Source organism: Mirounga angustirostris, unplaced genomic scaffold, assembly GCF_029215605.1.
Source record: "Mirounga angustirostris isolate CCGP_5_RB_7025 unplaced genomic scaffold, mMirAng1.0.hap1 SCAF_15, whole genome shotgun sequence".
Classification (NCBI taxonomy): Eukaryota; Metazoa; Chordata; class Mammalia; order Carnivora; family Phocidae; genus Mirounga; species Mirounga angustirostris.
The window spans coordinates 58,723,922-58,739,816 of NW_026991723.1; the positions used below are offsets into that span (position 1 = coordinate 58,723,922).

At 42.7% G+C, this 15,895-nt stretch overlaps 2 long non-coding RNA genes across 3 annotated transcripts in view; one reads left to right on the forward strand and one right to left on the reverse strand.

The window, feature by feature from the left end:
* Positions 1 to 1,850: 1,850 nt before the first annotated feature.
* LOC135362631 (uncharacterized) overlaps positions 1,851 to 15,895 on the reverse strand; it is a 14,452-nt gene continuing 407 nt past the window's right edge. For both annotated transcript variants that reach the window (XR_010407544.1, XR_010407543.1), the window contains exons 2-3: positions 4,133 to 4,403; positions 1,851 to 2,578 (exon numbers count right to left, since the gene is read on the reverse strand). This is a non-coding gene — a long non-coding RNA (uncharacterized LOC135362631). The remainder of the gene's footprint in view (positions 2,579 to 4,132; positions 4,404 to 15,895) is intronic.
* Positions 2,674 to 7,824, forward strand: LOC123849384 (uncharacterized). The gene is made up of 3 exons (XR_006792040.3): positions 2,674 to 2,953; positions 5,496 to 5,649; positions 6,970 to 7,824. It is a non-coding gene; the product is annotated as an uncharacterized LOC123849384 (long non-coding RNA).

Here is a 15,895-nt window from a genome sequence, read left to right on the forward strand (position 1 = left end):
ACGGGGGTGCTCTGAAGGCTGACCTACTGAGAAAGGGAATTATCCAAAGTGACTAATAATAATATATTTGTTATACCAAGAGCAAAAATGGGAACAAAGAGGAGAGTCTGTGATGAGTGCAGGAAATTTAAATCCATTCATGCAAAAAGAAACAGGCCAACTCGAGGAAGATTCTTTTGCTTCCTGGATGCCTCGCTTCGGAACCAGCTCTATCAGGGAGCTTCCCAAGGCTCCAGGACAGAGGACCCAGGCTTAAGGCTTGTCACTGGATGACCCTGACTCCAAAGTCACCATTTTTCTATAGCACAGGGACAGCACAGGTATGTCACTCACGCCACCACCTCCTCATTTTGTGTCCGTGGCAGAGATCACAGCTCTGTCATGGTTTCCTGGTGGTTGTCTCAGCTCTAAGCTAAGCTTTGAGCACAGCGTTCTGAGCAAGAAGAAAGACAAGAGTCACAAGCGCCTTCTCCTTTTGCTGCCAATGCCTCTTACGAGTAAGAAAACTATTTCTCAGAAACCCCTCAGCAGTTGTCCCTTGCGCCTCCTGGGCCAGGATCAGGTCGTATTCCCGGCCCTACATGACTGGCCCCTAGCTACTAGTCAGGGTCTGTACACTCTGCTGCCCAAGCGGAGTCAAAGTCCAGGAAGGCAAGTAAGAAGGCAAAGGCCACCAACAGCATTTGCCTCCAGATAAAACCAGTCTCTCGGCAGGCTCAGCTTGTTAGGGTGTAAACAGGAAGACAGTTTTACTTTTCTAGGAACTGCCTTCAGCCATGCTCGGTGGACCCCTGTCTGCAGCTAGGTAGTAGGACCCCGTATCAACACTGCCTCCACATCATCAGTATCACCTCGTTATCCAAACAGCCTCATTTCATTTCTCAGGCCTCTTCCCGGGTTATTTTAAAGCTTCAATCCCACACCCTCCTCCAGCGTCAGCTCACTTCTCAGTGAGTTGGTGAGCTTGGCATGGTGTCACTGTTGGCATCAGTCAGTCCCTAGGACACCTTCAGTACAAGCTTTGGGACATTTGTTTCTGGTAAGAAGGTCTGTCACCTAAGATCTGAGTGGCACAGCGGTTAGTTATGGTTTGCCTGTACAAAACAGGAGTAGGTAATCTAATTGTAGTTTGTACAGTCGTCTGTACACTGTCTAGTGTGCCTTGGGAGGAGTTAGGAGGAGGAGAGAAAGGAGAAGACAGAAGGCTCCTTGGAGAGGGTTGGATTTGAGCTGGGCCTGAGAGAAACAGGAAGGCTTTGCCAGATGATTTTAGGAGATGCATTCTTGGTAAAAGGTACAGTATGAGCAAAGGTACAGAAGCAGGAGAGTCCACGTGAGTCCCAGTAACAGAAGAGTGGAGCTGACAAGTTAGGAAGGGGAGGTATCAAGCAGATGAGATGTGCTGGCCTTGAAAGGCATCCAGAGCCTCTGCCCTCGCCCTCTCGGTTCTTCTGACTGACCTGGATAGCTCTGGTGTGCATGAGAGACCTTTGATTTGAGATCCCCTGATCTCGTTATGAGGCGGTGCTTCCTCTCCCTCCGTCCTGTGAACATCCTGGACTCTACTGAGGAGACATTAACTGAGCCAGGCCAGGTGCCAGGCTTCCCCTGGGCCTGGCCTCCATTCTCAGGGTTTAGCCTCAGCCGGTTTCAGTTCCACTGCGGGAAGGAAGTTAAGCCTGCCAGCAATGCTGATGGCCTTGACACAAAATCCATAGAAGAGATTTTCTTTTCCTTCATTTGATTTAATGGTTTTCCCTCAGCCCTGGGCTGGTGGGAGTCAAACCCCCATACCCCCATACAGGCTGCTCTGTTTCTCAAAGGGACAGGAGGCCCTGCTCCAGGATACTCCTCTCCCCCTGTCTCCTAGCTGTGGAAGAGGCCTGAGTTGTGAGCCCTGCCAGCTGAGGGGAAGGGACAGCAGAGGCATCATTCCTAGGGAAATTCCTTTCCCTGAAATCCAGCAATTTTGGAGCTAGAGGGTAGATTTCCACTTTGTACATAGAGGGAAACAGGCCCAGAGAACAGAAGTACTATTCCAGGGTCGTATAGCAAGTCAGAGCAAAGCCAAGGCCTGAGGCCAGGTCTGGGCTTTCCCTGGCACAAGGCAACCAGCAGGATTTGTGCTGCTCAGGGATGGAGCCAGCCATGTGGGAGAGCTCCACGAGGGTGGACACCAGGGGGTGGGTAGAGTGAACTAGGTTCAATGTCAGGTCAGACTGACAAGGCAGGCACACTAGGTGGGGTCTGATAGACAAGTCCAAGGAGAAAGAGGAATCATGAGAGTAACTGATACATCTCTCTAGCACTTTTATTGATGGTTTACACAATGCTTTTCACCTTGTTCTCTCACTGGCCCACAGCAAAATGGTGCACAGAGACAGTACATGCAAAGTCTAAGGTCAAGTTAGATTCTCAGGAACTTAGGCTAGTGGGAGGCAAGGGTAAAGGGAGGAAGCCTTCATATGCGGAAGCAGCTAACACCCCTGCTCCCAACTCCAAACACTTTCATTTTTCCAAAATGAAGTCCACTGTATTGTTTTCTCCTTATAAAAAATAACACGTGCATTCCCCATACCTGGAAATATAAACAAAGGAAAAAGTTACCCACAACGCACCTTCCTCTCCCTCCTTCTACCAGTGAGCGCAGAATCCTTCTAGAGCCTTCTCTGTAGGAAGATCTCTAATTGGGGCAGGGTTCCTCCTCTGTCCACGAGGGGGCAGAGGTGGTTACCTCACAGCCCTGTGAGGGGAAGTTCAGGAACCTGGTGTCATATTTGGGGTGTCTCTGCTGTCCCTGCTGGTTTGGCACTTTCCTGCCAGATGGAAACCCCAGCTTGGCCAGAGCCGTGCCAGGTAATCAGGTGACATGCTACGCTCTCCCTGAGTACCACCTCACCTCTCTTCCCCCTACCAGTCTGGCACTGAACTCCGCCGAGATGTGAGCCCGCAGGTAAGCTTTGCTGTCGGTCCCCGCCCAGCAGGAAAACAGGTGCCCCCCCCCCCATTAGGATCATTTGAGGAAGGCTTGATAAGGGGACTATCTACAAGGGTGCAAGCAGAGTGTAAGAAACTGCAGGGAGTGCGGGTGTGAGCCTTAACAGGGGGCTACGAGGGCCCCTAAGTCCGCAGCGGTGAGGTGGTCCCCGGGACACAGGAGCGCCCTGCGTGCACCACCCTTTCCTCCGCCCCGCCATCTGCCCCGGTCACCAACCCGAGGACAAGGGAGCCCGTTGCTGTAACAATGCAGCTCCCCGAGGGAGAGCGGAGCCAAGTCAATTTGGGGAAGGAAGTGGAGCAAAAAGAAGATAGCAGCACAGCCGTCCAGAGCAACGCCGAGTCGGAGGAGGAGGAAATGTGGCGGCATCTGCCCACTCTTTCCAGCGCGGCGCCCAAGATGGCGAGGGCCTCTCGGCTTCACCCCCTGGAGGCGACCCCCGGCGCGCTCTTCCTTCCTGACCCCGCTCACCTCCTGGGGCCTCTCCTGGCCCTTCACGCCACCATCTTGCGGCGTCTCTGCCCGCCCTCCCTGATGGAGAACACGCCCGGCCCTCCGCACCTTCTTTTTTTGTTTTAAATATTTTATTTTGTTTTTATTTATTTGACCGAGAGAGGGAGAGACAGCGAGAGAGGGAACACAAGCAGGGGGAGCGGGAGAGGGAGAAGCAGGCTCCTGGCCGAGCAGGGAGCCCGACGCGGGGCTCGATCCCGGGACCCTGGGATCATGACCCGAGCCCAAGGCAGACGCTTAACGACTGAGCCACCCAGGCGCCCCCCTTTTTTTTTTTAATATTTTATTTTTTATTTATTTGACCGAGAGAGGGAGAGACAGCGAGAGAGGGAACACAAGCAGGGGGAGCGGGAGAGGGAGAAGCAGGCTTCCCGCCAAGCAGGGAGCCCGATGCGGGGCTCGATCCCAGGACCCTGGGATCCTGACCCGAGCTGAAGGCAGACGCCTAACGACTGAGCCACCCAGGCGCCCCCTTTTTTTAAAAAAAAATATTTTATTTTTTATTTATTTGACAGAGAGAGGGAGAGACAGCTAGAGAGGGAACACAAGCAGGGGGAGCGGGAGAGGGAGAAGCAGGCTCCTGGCCGAGCAGGGAGCCGCCTCCGCACCTTCTTTACTCACCCAAACCCGCCCTCAGGCAGCGGCGCTTGAGGCGGTTCGCGCGGCGGGGCCGTGGGCCAGGGGGGCTGCCCCCGCCGCAAGCAGCCGCAAGGAGCAAGCACCCCTCGGAAGAGTGAGTTCGACCAGCCAGGCTGTTCTTGTGGGGAAGGGATATAGTCCTCAAAATATAATGCATGTGGTCCTGTGTCTACACCTGAGTGCTTTTAAAATGCGATGCTGTCGTCGTTGCTGTTCTGAACGTTCCCCCTACGATGGAGTCTGGTTATTGATGCTGTGTAAAAAAGCTGTTGATTAGTTAATTGGCTGGTCGGTTGGTTGGTTAGTTAAAGTTAGTTGAGAGAGAGAGCTTGCGTGCGCACACATAGGGGCACCAGCAAGAGAAGGGGCAGAGGGAGAGAACCTCAAGCAGACCAGCGTGCGGCTCCATCTCACTACCCCGAGATCCCGACCTCAGCCCAAACCCAGTAGAATGCTTAACCAACCGAGCCACCCAGGCACCCCGCTATGGATTTTTAAAAAATATTTTTTGGACCTGGCCATCATTTTGAAAATTTTATATTAGTTTAATTGATTTTCTTAGTTTTTTCCCAGGGAGAAGCTTAAAGCTCCCTTCTCTCTCCCTTCCAGTATTTATACGTCTTATGTCTTACTGTTGTCCTAGTATTGGCTAGAACTCCCAGAACAAAGTCGTGTAACAGTGGTGATAACTGGAAAACTTATGTTCTTGACTTTAATGGGAATGTCCATCCTTTTAATGTTAAGCATGTTAAGCATGCCATGTTCAAGTCTGACCATGTCTTACTGTTTGCTTCAGGGGGCTTCCTTTTATACTGCTGAGGGAAAATTTAAGAGTTGTCTTTTTTTTTTTTTAACTCAGTAATGGATATTGAATTGTATCAAAGATATATTTAGCATCTGTTTATGTTTTTCTTTGACTTATTAATATAAATTGTGAATATATTTCTTTTTTTTTTTAAGATTTTATTTATTTATTTGAGAGAGAGAATGAGAGAGAGCATGAGAGGGGGGAGGGTCAGAGGGAGAAGCAGACCCCCCGCCGAGCAGGGAGCCTGATGCGGGACTCGATCCCGGGACTCCGGGATCATGACCTGAGCCGAAGGCAGTCGCCCAACCAACCGAGCCACCCAGGCGCCCATGAATATATTTCTTAATACGAAACGTATTTCTTAATACGAAATATATTTCTTAATATATTTCTTAATACGAAGCCCTTGAAATAAATGTTATTTGGTCATAATGTATTATTCAAGTAATACGCTACTAGATTCAATTTGCTGACTCTAGCATTTATGTTCATAAATGATGTTGCGCTATGGTTTTTTGTATTTGCTGTACTTTTCAGGTTTTGGAATCAAGATCATTCTAGCTCCGTTAAATGAACGGGGAATGTTTTCTATGCCTTAGACCATATAAAAGATACAAGAATCACCTGTTTCTTAATAGAGACAGACTATAGAACTTGGCTGCAAACCTATTCTGGGTCCATCTGTATTTGGGTAAGCAGTAATATTTTCCCTTTTTACAAATGGCTATATTGGTTCTTTTAGATTTTTTTCTCTTTTAAATAAACCTAGAAAATTGCCCAATCCAGAAAAACTGCTAGTGGAGAGTTGACAATATTATTTTTCTGAACACTCCTGAAAAGAGATTATATCCTCTTTTTTTTATTACTAAGGTAGTACATTTGAGTTTTCTCTCCATCTTTAGGCTTTTTTATTGATTTGATTTTATAGAGTTTTATCTATTTGATATGCTTTCCAGCTCTAGAATGTAGTTTTCAATTCTGCTCTTTTTCTGTTTTCTAATGCATAATTTTCTGTTTTTAACTATATTAGTTTCTATATTCAATTAATTTTTAAACGCTTTATTATGGAAGATTTCAACCTTATAATTTGAAAGTGAAAATTCATATACTCACCATTGAGGTTCTTCAGTGAATATTTTGCTATATTTGCTTTATCACTATTTATTCATCTATCCATCCCTCTTATTTTTTATGTGTTTCAAAGTAAGTTGCAATCATCCATACATTTTGCCCCCAAATACCTTAGCATTCATTCATTAACTATAGTTCAATATCTGTTTATGGTTCTTTTCTTTATTTTTTGTAATTTGTCTACCTCCTCTCATCCAACACTTAGTTTATTTTTTTCCTTTAAAATAAGTAGTGTAATAATATTTAAGATCTATTGACCATCAGTCATGTTTCAGGCCATTTTAGGGGCATTTTTTAATCAAAGATCAAGGGACAGCCTTCTCTCTCCAGGCCCCAAATTAGGTAATAGATTGTTTCTATAACTTAGTAAATGTAAGGTTCAGAATTCTGAAAGACATGTGTAAGTCAGCTTGGGCTGCTGTAACAAACTACCGTCAGCTGGGTGGCTAATCAACAACAGAAACCTATTTCTCACAGTTCTGGATGCTGAAGTCTAAGATCAGGATGCTAGCAAGTCCGGTTCTGGTGAGGGCCCTCTTCTGAGTTGCAGTCTGACTTCTAGTTGTGTGCTCAGTGGCAGAAAGGCAGAGGGAACTCTCTCAGGTCGCTTATAAGGGCACCAGTCCCATTCCTGAGGACTCCACCCTCATACCTAATCACCGCCCAAAGGACCACCTCCAAATACCATCACCGTGGGGATTAGGTTTCAGTATATGAATTTTAGAGGGACACAAGCATTCCATCTATAACAATACAGGTATCGGTAAGAGGGAATTTTCCTTAAAGTCCCTTTATTTTCAAATCAAAGGATTAAGTAATAGTCACGATACATTTTTCTCAGGCCTTTGATGGTGAAGTTTCTCTCCTTACTGGTTTTCAGATGAGTTCCCTCTCTTAGGAAGGGAGGACAGTAAGAAGCTCATCTGCAGTTTAGCTCTGTGGACGTGATGTGGTGACTGCTTCTCTCCCTTCTACCTTCCGAACTTCTTGCTTATCCAAGATTGACAGTGATTGTCATCTAACTACAGCTTTTCTTTCTCGTTTGGAGCACTGAGAGAGAAACTTGGTCTGTCTGTTATCAGGAACACTATACTGCAGGTAAGCAAAATGTAAAATCTAAGAAAACACTCCATGCTCCGTTACGTCTTTCCCTGTTATCTCATGGGACCAACCCAGCTTGTGTGATGGGTATCACACTCTTCTCCTGACAGTTTCTCCTTGAAGAATGGTCATGTGACAAGTGGCCACGAATGACCAAAAAGTCTCTTGGACCACTTTCTCAATATTGTCCAAGGATTCCTTTCACACAGGCATAGTACTAAGTGCTTTAAAGGAATTATCTCATGCAATTCTCACAACCTCTCGATGACGCAAATACAGTTGACCTTGAACAACACAAGTTTGAACTGAGTGGGTTCACTTATGCATGGATATTTTCTTTATAAATAGGGTACAGTACTATAAATGTATTTTCTCTTCTTTATGATTTTCTAAATAACATTTTCTTTTCTTTGGCTTACTTTATTGTAAGAATACAATATATACTATATGACATACAGAGTGTGTGTTAATCAACTATTTTTGTTATTGGGAAGACTTCTGGTCAACGGTAGGCTATTAGTAGTTAAGTTTTTGGAGAGTCAAAAGTTATACGCAGATTTTCTACTGTGTGGGGGTGGTCAGGGCCCCTAACCACCATGTTGTTCAAAGATAAACTGTAATATTATTTTTTAAAGATTATTTATTTATTTATTTGTCAGAGAGAGCGAGAGAGCACACAAGCAAGGGGAGCGGAAGGCAGAGGGAGAAGCAGGCTCCCCGCTGAGCAAGGAGCTTGATGTGGGGGGCTTGATCCCAGGACTCTGGGATCATGACCTGAACCGAAGGCAGACCGTAACCAACTGAGCCACCCAGGTATCCCAGACTGTAATATTATTAACACCATTTATAGTTGATGCAACTAAGCCTTGAGATTAAAGAATTTCTCCAAGGTCACATGGCTGGTAAGTAGCAGAGCAGGGACATTTTGAACCCAGGCCTAACTTAAAGCTTATGCTCATATTTATTATACTGTGTATTTCCCTTTAAGTACAGCTTTGGCCCATCCCATATATTTTCTAACAACAGTAATAAAGAGAGTATAACAGGATAAAATAAGGAGATTTTCTGCCAAGGTTTTTAATTTCTAGTTGCCATGGCTTTCTACCCATTGAGCTACTTCAGTGAATTTTTTGTTCTAAAAACCTCTGCAGAATAAGAGCCAAAGCCTGAAGGGCTTAAAGCATAGTTTGAATCTTAAACTATGGGAAGATTTTATAACGATGTAAGAGCTTAGACTGAGAAGGGCTGAGGCATGGGATGCAGCACGTTCTGGGGAAACAGATTTTAGGACAAAAACAAAATGCCTTTTTCTGAAAAGGGAGATCTGGTCGACATTTGCTGGGTTTAGGCTGCTCAGCTTGTGGAGAAGTCTCTATTTGAGTGTAAAAGATCTTGTACCCAACTATGGAGCCTGCAAGGGGATAGACATTCATTTCTCTATTAGAAATCTGAAAGCTTGGGGCGCCTGGGTGGCTCAGTCGTTAAGCACCTGCCTTCAGCTCAGGTCATGATTCCAGGGTCCTGGGATCGAGCCCTGCATCGGGCTCCCTGCTCAGCAGGAAGCCTGCTTCTCCCTCTCCCACTCCCCCTGCTTGTGTTCCCTCTCTAGCTGTCTCTCTCTCTGTCAAATAAATAAATAAAATCTTTAAAAAAGAAAGAAATCTGAAAGCTTGTATGAAGGCATATGACCCTGGCTCCACCAGATGCTCCTGCCCAGGAAGCTGAGTATGGAGAAGGTGATCCAGAAATGTGGAGAGAGTCAGGAAAGATTCTGGATTGCTTGAGTATTAATCCCCAAGAGACTACAGTAATTGTGACTGAGTTACCTTCAGTGTTCAAGTGTGCGTTTTCTGCCATCAGTAGAATTTGGATTTGATCTAGACAGGGAAAGAATTCCCTTTTTACATCTCTAAATTGTGATTGGGAAATGTTAAGTGCACAGTGTAAACAGTGACGTTTAAAGACTGCTAAGTGTCATCTCATTTAATTGGGAAAAAACCCTCTAAGATAGGTATTACTATCTTTATATCAACACCTGGATCAGAATCATAGTCAGCGGGGAGCAGAGCCAGAACTTGGATGAGAGCCACATGACTTCATGTCCATGCCCCACACTCTTAAACATTACAGTTAGTATTCTTATTTTTTAAGATTTTGTTTATTTATTTGACACAGAGAGACAGTGAGAGAGGGAACACAAGCAGTGTGGAGCGGGAGAGGGAGAAGCAGAGTTCCTGCCGAGCAGGGAGCCCGATGTGGGGCTCGATCCCAGGCCCCTGGGATCATTACCTGCGCCAAAGGTAGACGCTTAACGACTGAGCCACCCAGGCGCCCCTACAGTTAGTATTCTAATTCTCATTCATCTCTGAACATCTGCTTTGATTTTGCCTTTCAGTGCACTAGGAAGGATTTTTTTTAAATGTATAAATGGTTCAAAATTTTTCAATTAACCTTTTGTTACTAAGTTTTAGTTTTATTACATTGTGCTCAGAAAATTTAACTAAATGGTTCTACTTTCAGGAATTTATCATGGTTTACTTTAAGGACTACTATTGGGGTCAACTTTTGTATTTGTTCCCTAGAAATTTGAAAATAAAATTATCAAGTTTAAGTGGTCTTAACACAAATTAAAAGGCAGATATTGTCAGACTGGATAAAAAGAAAGATCCAGCTACATCTTGTCAACTACAGCTGTCCATTTTTAATGTAATGAAACAGTTTGGTTAGACGTTAAAAGGTGAAGTAGTGGTAAACATTTCTATAGCGCTTATTCTGTGTCGAGAACGGTTCTGGGGTGCCTGGGTGGCACAGTCGGTTGAGCATCCGACTTGGTTTCGGCACAGGTCATCATCTCAGGGCCCTGATCTCAGGGTCATGAGATCGAGCCCTGTCAGGCTCCACGCTCAGTGTAGAGTCCACTTAAGTTTCTCTCTCCCTCTGCCCCCCACCCCGGACTCTTGTGCATGTGCTCTCTCTCTCTCTCAAATAAATAAATAAATCTTTAAAAAAAAGAACTAGGGGCGCCTGGGTGGCTCAGTCATTGAGCATCTGCCTTCAGCTCAGGTCATGATCCCAGGGTCCTGGGATCGAGCCCCGCATCGGGCTCCCTGCTCGGCGGGAAGCCTGCTTCTCCCTCTCCCACTCCCCCTGCCTGTGTTCCCTCTTTCGCTGTGTCTCTCTCTGTCAAATAAATAAATAAAATCTTTAAAAAAAATAAAAATAAAAAAAAAGAACTATTCTAAGCACTTTACATTTACTAGCTCATTTATCTTCACAATCATTGTATGAGGGAGGTACTATTACTATTACCATTATACAGAGGAGAAAACTGAGTCAGGTAACTTATCCAAGGTCACACATTGTTCACATGAAGTTTGTATTTTTATATTTACAGAGCATTCAGTTACAAGGGGCTTAGTGTGAACAATGTTGCAATAAAGCAAAGGTTATACATTGTTTGCATATGTGAACACATTTCATCTTATATATTTCTGTACTACTCAATATACATAACTTTCAAATACATCAAAATCAAGTTTTTTAATTTATTATTTTTTTAGGATCTTATTCATTTATTTGAGAGAGAGAGAGAGAGCACAAGCAGGGGAGAGGGTCAGAGGGAGAGGGAAAAGCAGGCTGCTGAGTGGGGAGCCTGACACGAGGCTTGATCCCAGGACCCTGGGATAATGACTTGAGGGGAAGGCAGATGCTTAACCAACTGAGCCACCCAGGCACCCCTAAAAATCAAGTTTTATGCCAATAAGCTATAATTCTATGAAACATAAAGGCCAAATGGCATTCTGCTATGGGAAACAGTAGTATCTTATGTTGCTGAAACAAGGAAAAAAAGTTAAAGGGTGGAAATTAGATGAATCTACTAATACTAATTAAAAGAAAGCTTTAATGACTACATTAATATCAGACAAAGTAAATTTCACAGGAAGGAATATTACCAGAGATAGAGCCCTTTCATAATGATGAGTTAATTTATCAAAATGATATAAGAATTTTCAATGTTTATGCTCCAAATAAAAAGTTTCAAAGTACATGAAGCACCCAAAACAATCTACACATTCAGTGCAATCCCTACAGAATACCATCAGCATTTTCCACAGAGCCAGAACAAATAATCCTAAAATTTGTATGAAACCACAAAAGACCGTGAATAGCCAAAGTAATGTTGAAAAGAAAATTAAAGCTGGAGGCATCACAATTCTGGACTTCAAGTTATATTACAAAGCTATAGTCATCAGGACAGTATGGTATTGGCACAAAAACAGACACATAGATCAATGGAACAGAATAGAGAGCCCAGAAATGAACCCTCAACTCTATGGTCAACTAATCTTCGACAAAGCAGGAAAGAATATCCAATGGAAAAAGGACAGTCTCTTCAATAAACGGTGCCAGTAAAATTGGACAGCCACATGCAGAAGAATGAAACTGGACCACTTTCTTACACCATACACAAAAATAAACTCAAAATGGATGAAAGACCTAAATGTGATATAGGAATCCATCAAAATCCTAGAGGAGAACACAGGCAGCAACCTCTTTGACCTTGGCCACAGCAACTTCTTGCTAGACATGTCTCTAAAGGCAAGGGAAGCAAGGGCAAAAATGAACTATTGGGACTTCATCAGGATAAAAAGCTTTTGCACAGCAACGGAAACAGTCAACAAAACTAAAAGACAACCTACAGGGGCACCTGGGTGGCTCAGTCATTAAGCGTCTGCCTTCGGCTCAGGTCATGATCCCAGGGTCCCGGGATCAAGCCCCGCATCGGGCTCCCTGCTCCTCGGGAAGCCTGCTTCTCCCTCTCCCACTCCCCCTGCTTGTGTTCCCTCTCTCACTCTGTCTCTCTCTGTCAAATAAATAAAATCTTTAAAAAAAAATAAAAGGCAACCTACAGAATGGGAGAAGATATTTGCAAATGTCTTATCAGATAAAGGGCTAGTATCCAAAACCTATGAGTTCTTTATAGAACAAAAAATCCAGTCAAGAAATGGATACAAAACCCAAAAAATCCAGGCAAGAAATGGGACGATGAACAGACAGTTCTCCAAAGAAGACATGCAAATGGTCCACAGACACATGAAAAACTGTTCAACATCAGTTGGCATCAGGGAAATACAAATCAAAACCACAATGAGATACCACCTCACATTAGTCAGAATGGTTAAAATTAACAACTCAAGAAACAACAAATGTTGCAAGGATGCAGAAAAAGGGGAACCCTCCTACACTGTTGGCAGGAATGCAAACTGGTGCAGCCACTCCGGAAATCAGCCTGAAGGTTCCTCAAAAAGTTAAAAATAGAACTACCCTACAACCCAGCAATTGCACTACTAGGTATTTATCCAGAGGATATAAGCATAGTGATTCGAAGGGGCACATACACCCCAATGTTTCTAGCAGCAATACCCACAATTGCCCAAATATGGAAAGAGCCCAGATGTCCATTGACAGATAAATGGATAAAGATATGGTATATATACAATGGAATATTACTCAGCCATCAAAAAGAATGAAATCTTGCCATTTGCAATGGCATGGATGGAACTAGAGGGTATTATGCTAAGTGAAATAAGTCAGTCAGAGAAAGACAAACACTGTATGATTTCACTCATATGTGGAATTTAAGAAACAAAACAGATGAACATAGGGGAAGGGAAGGAAAAAGAAAATAAGATGAAAACAGAGAGAGAGGAAAACCATAAGAGACTCTTAACTCCAGGAAACAAACAGGGTTGCTGGAGGGGAGGTGGTTGGGGGGATGGGGTAATTAGGTGATGAGCATTAAGGAGGGCACTTGATGTAATGAGCACTAGGTGTTACATGCAACTGATGAATCACTAAATTCTACCCCTGAAATTAATAATACAGTATATGTTAACTAAATTGAATTTAAATTTAAAAATTACAAAAAAACACAATGTACATGAAGCAGAACTTATTCGAATATCAGGAGAAATAGACAAATGCACAATTATATCTGAAGATTTCAGCATCCCTCTCTCAATATTTGATAGAATAAGTAGACAGAAAATCAATAAGGATATAAAAGACTTGAACAACATTATCAGTCAACTTCATCTTGAATTGAAATTTATGGAACATTCTACCCAGTAACAACAGAACACAGTCTTTTCAAGTTTACACAGAATGTACCAAGATAAAGCCACATTCTGGGCCATAAGATAATTCTCAGTAAATGTAAGAAAAGATTGAAGTAATACAAAGTATAGTCTCTGTCCACACAGAATTAAAGTGGGAATCAATAACAGAAAAATAATCTGGAATTTCCCAAATATTTGGAAAGTAAATAACATTTTAAAATAACCTATAAGTCATGAGAGAATAAATCACAAGCGATATTAGAAACGATTTTGAACTGAATAAAAACAAAAGCACAACATATCAAATTTAGTGACATGCAGCTAAAAACAGTCTTAGAGGGAAATTTATAGCACTTAATGCTTATATTAGAAAGGAAGAATGTCTTACAATCAATGACCTGATTTCCCCTTTAAGAAACTGGAAAAATAAGAGTAAGTTAAACCCCATGTAAACAGAAAAAAAGTAATAAATATAAAAATCAATGAAATAGTAAATGGGAAAATAATAGAGAAAATCAATGAAACAAAAAGCTGTTTTTTTGAGATCAAAAGTACAATTGATTCTCATGATTTGCAGCAGTTATGTTCTATAAAATTGCAGGGGACACTGCTTTGGAGAATCCTGACCCATCGCTGCTAGGGAAAATACTGGGTTAGGTTCCTGTGAGCCTCTGGCCGCAACATTTTTGTCAGTGGATCAGTAATAGCTTTACTTCATGTGTGTTTTTGTTTAAAGATACCTTAATTTATATTGTTGATTCATGAACATGGAACTCATGGCCAACAGCATTCGAAGTCATGCCTGAACAAAGTTTATCTAACACATAAATTTTCTCCATAAGGTACAACACACCCCTCTTGCATTTAGGGGCACTAAACAACACTTCAGCACTTCACTTGGGGACCATTTTAAACAGCAGAATCACCAACAGAAAACACAAAAATGCCCCAAACCTGGGACTACGTAGACTCTGGGAAGGACATTTGTTTACGTGTGAGAGCTATCTCATGGCGTCTCCTTGTTCAACCTCAGCTGGGAACTTGTGTGTTGGGCAACTCAAATTTTTCAATGTCCGCACATGTTTTCCAATGACTGAAAGCATTGCAAGTATTGATCTGAGGGTTACAAATAAATCTTAGCAAGTAGGTGAATTCATAAACACAGAATCCACAAATAATAAGGATCAACTATGTTGATAAACCTTTAGAAGGCACAATACCAGAAATGATAAAGGGTCACCGTTAGACATCATTCTTTTAAAGGATAACAATATTAGCAACCTCATGCATATAAATTCCACCATTTAGGTGAATGAAATACACAAATTTCTTAAAAGATTCAAGTTACCAAAGCTCACTCAAGAAGAAAAGGACAATCTGAAGAATTCCATATCTATCAATAAAGCTGAATTTGTAATTGAAAACCTTCCCTCCCCGAAAAAAGAATAAAAACACCTCCATGACTAGATGGCTTCACCGATGATTTGTAGCAAATATTTAAGAAAGAAATAATACTAATTCTATACAAACTCTTCCAGAAAATAGTATAGAGAACCCTTTCCAACTTCTTTTATAAGGCCAGTGTTGATCCCCAAATCCAAAAGACATTATAAGAAGAAAAGACTAAATACAGAGCAAAGACCCCACAAAACATAGAGAGATTAAAGAAGATATAAAAAAACAAAGATACACCATGGTGATGGACCAGCAACTCGTTATCATTAAGAGGTCAGTTCCCCCCAAGTTTATCTATGTATTCATGACAATCCCAATCAAAAACCCAGCAGGTTGTTTGTTTGTTTTATAGTAATTGATGAGCCAATTCTAAAATTTATATGGAAATGCAAAGGACTTAAAATGAACAAAACAAAAAAATAAAATAAAGTAAAATGAACAAAACAACTTCAAAAAGAAAAAGAATAAGAGGATTTACATTACTTGATATCAAGATTTATTATAGGGGCTCAGTCATTTAAGCGTCCAATTCTTGATGTTGGCTCAGGTCTCGATCTCACAGTTGTGAGTTCAAGCCCCACACTGGGCTCCACACTGGGCATGGAGCCTACTTAAAAAAAAAAGGGGGGGTGGCGCCTGGGTGGCTCAGTCTTTAAGCGTCTGCCTTCGGCTCAGGTCATGATCCCAGGGTCCTGGGATGGAGCCCCATATCCGGCTCCCTGCGCAGCTGGAAGCCTGCTTCTCCCTGTCCCCCTCCCCCTGCTTGTGTTCCCTCTCTCACTGTGTCTCTCTCTGTCAAATAAATAAAATCTTAAAAAAAAAAAAAAGATTTATTATAAAGCTACAGCAATTGAGACAGGGTGGTATTATTGTAAAAATATGTGTATAAATATGCGTATAGATCAATGGAACAGAATAGGGAGCCCACATATAGTCAACTCAAGAAATGATACTGGAGCAATTGGGCATTCATATGCCAGATAACAAAAGAGAGAGTCATAATCCTGACTTTATACTACACACCATAATCAGATTGAACGTAAGCACTAAAACTAAATGTGAGAGCTAAAACCTTAAAACGTCTAGAGGAGGGGCACCTGGGTGCCGCAGTCGGTCCAACATCCGACTCTT